At 41.2% G+C, this 8,049-nt stretch overlaps 1 pseudogene; it reads left to right on the plus strand.

The window, feature by feature from the left end:
* Positions 1-254: 254 nt before the first annotated feature.
* LOC105766914 (uncharacterized) lies at positions 255-7,318 on the plus strand (annotated as a pseudogene).
* Positions 7,319-8,049: the final 731 nt, after the last annotated feature.

The raw sequence follows: 8,049 nt of genomic DNA on the forward strand, positions 1-8,049 counted from the left end.
ACTAATATGGCAAAACTTTTTGTAACAGACTCTTTTGATAAATGAAACGCCCAAGTATGGGGCCATTTTGGAATCAACACCTATCTTTGCATATTTACGCATGATTAACATTCATTAGTTACTCATTCATTTATTCGTTGCATGCTCATATCACCCTAATCATTCGCTAAGGTTAAAACCATCTAATCCACAGTTACTATACTACGAGTTTGGAATCACGTCACTCTTATAGGACGCGCTTAAGAGCTAGAGCTATGGATGCCGAACTCAATGAAAGGATGGAAAGGATGGAAAGAACCCAAAGAGAGTTGCAGGAGCAATTGGCCAAGTCGCAGCAAGAGGCGAGAGATTTGATGGTGAGATCTCGAGAGGAATTGCTCGAACAAAGGGATCAAATGGCCAAAATGATGGAAATGATGACGGCTTTGGTCAAAGGAAAAGGACCTATGCAGAGCCCTGATATTGTAGAACCGCCTCAGTCACGAGCTAATCAAGATCCACTTTATCCCCCGGGATTTACTCCACCTCATGCCCACGCAATGCAAAGAGGATACCCCCAAAGAGAACCTACAGGCCTGGAACAACATCCTGCTCCATCTGTTCATTTACGACAAGGAATGTTTGTATCGAACCTTGGGGCTAATCCTTCAGATCTAATTGTTCCAGACCTAGATGATCCAGTAGAAGTAGCAAGGCTGAGAATTGATAACGCTCAGGATAAGTATAGGATCCTGGAAGAGAGGATCAAGACGGTAGAGGGTGCCGAAGTTTTCTCTGCTTTGAGTGCCAAAGAACTCAGTTTGGTACCTGATCTGGTCCTACCCCTAAAATTTAAGGCACCTGATTTTGAGAAGTATGATGGAACAAGATGTCCAAAGGCGCATCTGATCATGTTTTATAGAAAGATGACTGGTTATGTAAATGATGATAAATTGTTGGTACATTGCTTTCAAGATAGTTTGGTTGGCTCAGCTCTTCGATGGTATAATCAGCTCAGTAGAGAAAGAATCCGATCATGGAAGGATTTGGCATCAGCATTCTGTGAGCAATATAGGCACGTATCGGATATGGTGCCTGATCGACTAACTTTACAAATGATGGAAAATAAACCGACAGAGACTTTTCGACAATATGCACAAAGATGGAGGGATATCTCTGCTCAGGTGGAGCCCCCGTTAACTAAGACAGAGATAACGGTCCTCTTCATCAATACTCTAAAAGCGCCGTTTTATGATAAATTGGTAGGAAGCGCCACAAAGGACTTTGTGGATATTGTAATATCCGGGGAGCTTATTGAAAATGCCGTTAAGAGTGGGAGAATGGAGGGCCCCGAGAGTTCGAAGAGGGTAGTACCCGCAAAGAAAAAGGAGGCAGAGGCCCATATGGTTGGAACCGAGAGTCAATGTACCCCCAATTCGTACCCCACCCAATCACGACATCATTATCGCCCACCTTTAAACTTCTACTTTCCTCCTCAAGGTCCTTACTATCAAGCACCTCCGTCTTACCCCGTTTATGCTATGAATAACCAAAGACTATTCACCGTGTTCCGACCAAACACCGTGCCTACACAAACCTAACCCAAAAATGAACAAAGACCAGCCAGACCCAATTCCTGTATCATATGGAGAATTATACCCAAAGCTGTTAGAAAAACAATTAATATCTTCACATTATATGGCACCTCTGAAGCCCCCATACCCGAAGTGGTATGATCCTAACGCTAGTTGTATGTATCACGCTGGGAATCATGGACACTCTACAGAAAACTGTTTGGCCTTTAAAAAGAGGGTTCAAGGTCTCATCGATGCTGGCATTTTACGATTCGATGGTGTTAGCAATGTGACGGGAAATCCTCTTCCTAACCATACTGGTGGGAATGTAAATGCGGTGACAAATGAAGGCGATTGGCGAGCCAAGAGTTATGTCATCGAAGTAAGGACCCCCTTACTGAAGGTTTGGGAGATGATGGTTGAAAAAGGCTTACTCTGCCTGTCTAATAGAATTATCAAAGAGAAAAGTAGAAAAGACCAAGGTTTCTGTGATTTCCATGGCGTCGAAGGGCATGACATCCAGTCTTGTAAGGAATTTAGAAAGTTACTTCAGGACATGATGGATAACAATGAGGTCAAGGTCTTTGATAGGATAGAGGGGGCCGAAGAAGGAGAAATATGTGCCTCTGATAATCAATCGATGGCTTTCCCTTATAGCGTCGATAGACCTTTGGTGATTTATTACGAGGCAAAGAGGGAAGAAGTTAGTCAAAAAGTGAAACAAAGTTTGATAATCGAAGTACCTGCTCCTTTCTCTTACAAGGACAACAAGACAGTGCCGTGGAAGTATGATGTCAACATCGTTGTGCTTGAAGGTGAAAAGTCAAAAGTTATGAATGACGATGTCAGTGGAGTAGGACATTTTAGTCGCAGTGGAAGGTGTTATTCACCCGAGACGGTTGAACCAAAGAAGAAAGTTGTTGGCCCGAGCCAAAAAGGAAAAGCACCAATGTATGAGGCTGAGGATGATGTTGAAACACAACTTGAGTAAGAAGTTAAAAAGGCTGTGAATTAGGAGGAAGCACATGAGTTCTTAAAGTTTATTAAGCACAGTGAATATAGCATTGTAGAATAATTAAACAAGCAGCCGACCCGAATCTCGGTACTATCTCTATTGTTGAACTCGGAGCCACATCGAAACGCCTTGCTAAAAGTGTTAAATCAAGCTTATGTGGCGAACAATGTATCTGTGGAAAAGCTTGATAGGTGGGCAAATAATCTGAATACAGATAATTTCATCTCTTTTAGTGACGACGAAATACCACAAAATGGTAGGGGCTCTGTAAAAGCATTACACATCACAACCAATTGCAAGGGCTACATAGTACCAAATGTGCTCATCGACAATAGATCTGCACTTAATATTATGCATTTGGCCACGCTTTCTAGGATGTCAGTTGATATGTCCTACCTGAGGCCTTGTCATTCTATAGTAAGGGCATTTGATGGGACACGGCGAGAGGTCATGGGAAATATCGAAATTCCTTTGAAAGTGGGGCCATGTGAATATGATATTGAGTTCCAGGTCATGGATATCACTCCTTCATACAATTGCCTCTTAGGAAAACCTTGGATCCATTCTGCTGGGGCAGTTCCTTCATCTCTCCATCAAAAAGTAAAGTTCATAATGGATGGTCGCTTGATTACTGTCGCTGGTGAGGAAGACATCGTCGCATCCATCTCTGCTGATGCACCCTACATCGATATAAGCGAAGATGTTGTAGAATGTTCTTTTCGCTCCTTAGAATTTATTAATGCTGCATTTGTTGCTGAAGGTAATAAGATCCCCATTCCCAAACTGTCGAGGAATACCAATATGGGAATTAAGCTGACTGTGGGAAAAGGAGCTCGAGCGAGGAAAGGCTTGGGAAAACATCAACAAAGGATGGTTAGAGCTTTGAAACCAACGCACCACAAGGGTCGATACGGTTTGGGATTCAAGCCAGATATACATCAGAGAAGAAAACAATTGCAAAAAGATCGAGAAAGAAGAATCGCGAGAGCTTTAGGCCGGGAATTAGAATGGGAGCCGTTGGCGTATCCTCCTTTGTCAAGAACGTTTACATCAGCAGGAGTGATGTACCCAGGGCAGGACAATCTGCAAGTCACATTATTGATTGAAAAAGGTCTTCAGAATATCAGCCTGAATGCTATTGACAATGAGAATGATGAAATTAAGGATGCTTCAATGATACGCCATTGTCCTCCTGGATTTGCTTTGAACAACTAGACTGCTGTGGACCTCCTTGTAGTTTTCAAATCCCCTTCAGAGTAATGCCCAATGTTAACCTTTCATTTTGTGTGTCCTTAAACAGTAGGGTTCCTTTTGTAAGAGCTTATGTTTGCTCTTTATCATTTCAATGAACATTAATGAAGATGCATTTTGTTTTATATTGTCATGTTCTTTTCATTTCCATTAACTTCGCGACTACTCCTTCTATTCATATCCTTTTCTGGCATATATCTCATATCATCTCATATCATTGTGTGTTTATTCTAATACATCAATGCTCTCCTATAGCCTTTTCCATTCCCCTTTCAGGTGCTCAGATATCAATAGTATGAATAATCCCGTTATGAATCCTGAAATCAATTTTGAGAAGGTTATTTGTTTAGGAGAATTCGAAGCTGACAAAAATGTTGAAGATTGTGTCTTGTCTCCTGACTTACTGAGAATGGTAGAACAAGAAGAGAAACAGATCCTACCCCATCAAGAATCTGTTGAGGTAGTGAACTTGGGGAATGAAGAAAAGAAACAAGAAGTGAAGATTGAGACTTCTGTTTCAGAAAACACCAGGCGGGATTTGATCGCGTTGCTCTATGAGTACAAAGATGTGTTTGCCTGGTCTTATCAGGATATGCCAGGGTTGAACACAGATATTGTGGTCCATAAGCTCCCACTGAAACCAGAATGCAAACCTGTTCAACAGAAGCTAAGAAGGATGAGACCTGAAATGCTGTTGAAGATAAAAGAAGAAGTCAAGAAACAATTTGACGCTGGCTTCCTACAAGTCTCTAAGTATCCAGAATGGGTAGCTAATATAGTCCCAGTGCCGAAGAAAGATGGCAAGATGCGAATGTGCGTGGATTATCGTGATCTGAATCAAGCAAGCCCTAAGGATAACTTTCCTTTATCACACATCGACACTTTGGTGGACAATACGACAAAGCATTCTCTGTTTTCTTTCATGGATGGCTTCTCAGGTTATAATCAGATAAAGATGGCTCCTGAGGACATGGAGAAAACTACATTCATAACAATGTGGGGGACCTTTTGATACAAGGTAATACCATTTGGATTAAAGAATGCTGGGGCAACATATCAGAGAGCCATGGTGACATTATTTCATGATATGATGCGCAAAGAAATAGAAATTTATGTCGATGATATGATTGCCAAATCTTGAGAAGAAAGAGAGCATGTTGGGAGTCTCAGGAAGCTGTTTGGAAGATTAAGAAAGTTCCAGTTGGAGCTTAACCCGGCCAAATGTACGTTTGGGGCTACCTCTGGAAAACTGCTAGGGTTCATTGTCAGTGAGAGAGGTATCGAAGTTGATCCAGATAAGATAAAAGCTATACAAGAACTGCCTCCCCCGCACACACAAAAGGAAGTCAGAGGATTTTTAGGAAGGTTGAATTACATTGCTCGATTCGTTGCCCAACTTACCAATCAGTGTGATCCAATTTTTCGACTCCTCCGAAAACATAATCCAGGAGAATGGAACGAGGAATGTCAAGTGGCTTTCGACAAGATAAAACAGTATCTATCTAATCCTCCGGTACTAGTACCGCCAACCCCTAGAAAACCCTTAATATTGTACCTGACCGTGTTTGAGAACTCAATGGGTTACGTACTGGGACAACATGATGAGTCGGGGAAAAGAGAAAAAGTGATTTACTACCTCAGCAAAAAGTTTACAGAATATGAGGCAAAGTACCCGTCAATTGAAAAATTCTATTGTGCATTGGTCTGAGTAGTTCGAAGGCTCAGACAATACATGTTGTATCATACAACGTGGTTAATTTCAAAGCTAGATCCATTAAAGTACTTGATGCAATCACCTGCACTCTCAGGGAGAATGGCACGATGGTAGATCCCATTAACTGAGTATGACATTGTATATGTGAGCCAAAAGTCGATAAAGGGAAGCGCAATAGCTGACTTCTTGGCAAGTCGAACAACAGAGGAATACGAGCCTTTGAGATTTGATTTCCCAGATGAAGACTTGATGTGCATTTCAGGAAAGAGGAGGAGTCATCAAAAGAGAAATCATGGAAAATGAGATTCGATGGTGTATCGAATGCATTGGGGCATGGGATCGGAGCAGTCTTAGTGTCGCCGGAAGGAGATCATTACCCACTCACTGCCAGATTGAATTTCTTCTGTACCAATAATATAGCGGAGTACGAAGCTTGTATCATGGGACTTCGTGCAGCTATCAAGAGGAAAATCAAAATTTTAGAGGTACACAGGGACTCAGCATTAGTCATTTATCAAATTCGTGGAGATTGGGAAGTGAGGGATTCGAAATTAGTCAAATATCGCGATCTCGTTGCAGAATTGGTCAAAGAATTTAAAGAAGTGACTTTTAACTACTTTCCACGAGAAGAGAAGCAATTGGCTGACGCTCTGGCCACCCTGGCTTCAATGTTCAAAGCAAACAGAGAAACTGAAATAATGCCTATCCAAATGAGCATATATGAGACCCCCGCACATTGTTGTAGTGTTGAGGAGGAGTCAGATGGACGATCATGGTTCCATGATATCTTGGAGTATATCAAGAATGACAAAAGAACAATCAGAAGAATGGTGATTAGATTTGTTCTTGACGGGGATATTCTATACAAAAGGGGGAAAAGATCAAGTGCTCCTGAGGTGCGTAGACGTTGTTGAAGCTAGAAAGATACTTGAGGAGGTTCACAAAGGAATTTGTGGAACGTATGCCAGTGGTTTCAATATGGCCAGACAGATTATGAGACTTGGTTATTTTTGGCTGACAATGGAAAGCGATTGCATTGGATACGCACGAAAGTGTCATAAGTGTCAAATTTACGGTGATAAAATTCATGCGGCTCCTTCACCCCTTCATGTCATGACTTCTCCGTGGCCTTTTTCTATGTGGGGGATGGATGTTATAGGGCCAATCTCCCCAAAGGCTTCTAATGGGCATCGATTCATCTTTGTGGTTATAGACTACTTCACAAAATGGGTAGAAGCCACTTCGTTTGCTAATGTGACAAAGGCTGCAGTCTGTAGGTTCTTAAAAAAGGAGATCATATGTCGATACGGTCTGCCTGAAAGAATCATTTCAGATAATGCTTTAAATTTGAACAACAAGATGATGAAAGAAGTATGTGAGGAATTTCAGATAAAGCATCATAATTCTTCACCCTACAGCCCGAAGATGAATGGAGCAGTAGAAGCGGCTAATAAGAATATTAAGAGGATTATCGGGAAGATGACTGAGACATATAAAGATTGGCACGAGAAGCTACCATTTGCTTTGTAAGCATACCGTACCTCTGTACAAACGTCTACGGGGGCAACTCCTTTTTCTCTGGTCTACAGGATGGAGGCCGTTTTGCCTATCGAAGTAGAGATCTCATCCCTGCGCGTTTTGATGGAGACAAAGTTAGAAGAATCAGAGTGGGTTCGAGCTCGATATGATCAACTAAACCTTATTGAAGGGAAACGTTTGAAGGCAATTTGTCATGGACAGATGTACCAGAAGAGAATGATCACGGCTCATGATAAAAAGGTGTGACCAATAGAATTTCGCGAAGGAGAGCTCGTACTGAGAAAGATTCTCCCGATACAGAAAGACTTTCGAGGAAAATGGTCACCAAATTGGGAAGGGCCATACGTTGTAAAAAAGGCATTCTCAAGAGGGGCTCTAATTCTCACTGAGATAGATGGGAAAGAATTACCTAATCCAGTAAACTCAGATGCTGTGAGAAAATATTATGCCTAAAAAAACAACAAAAAAAGAAAAAAAGAAAAAGAAAAATCAAGATGAAAACCCGAAAAGGGCGTCTTGATAAACAAAAAGATTAGGATGAAAACCCAAAAGGGCGTCCTAATTAAGCAGATTCGGACTTAAGGAATAAGGCGACTTGAACGGGGAGTCGAATGGCGAGGTTACAATATTTGAAGCATTCTCAGAAGCTCGAAATCTTCTACACAGGAAGCCATGCTCGAAAAGATTCAGGATGAAGAAACGTGGAGAAGTTTAAGCATTGGATATCTAGAGCATTCGTGGCCATTGAATTCACTTTCCTTTCTTTATGATGCTTTCTTTATTTGAACTATTCCTTGTCAATTGTCTTTGTTTGTTGCTTTTAAAAAAATTGAATGTAAGGTATTTTCTTTCATGCCTACTTTGCCATTTTTTCCATGCATCTCGTGTTTGATTCATTTAAATGATAAATAGTAAGATGACATACTCTAAACAAAAGAAATGTTGAACATTACCTGAATGAGAATTTGACAAGTACA

The sequence above is a fragment of the Gossypium raimondii genome, chromosome 5 (genome assembly GCF_025698545.1).
Source record: "Gossypium raimondii isolate GPD5lz chromosome 5, ASM2569854v1, whole genome shotgun sequence".
In the NCBI taxonomy this organism is placed as follows: domain Eukaryota; kingdom Viridiplantae; phylum Streptophyta; class Magnoliopsida; order Malvales; family Malvaceae; genus Gossypium; species Gossypium raimondii.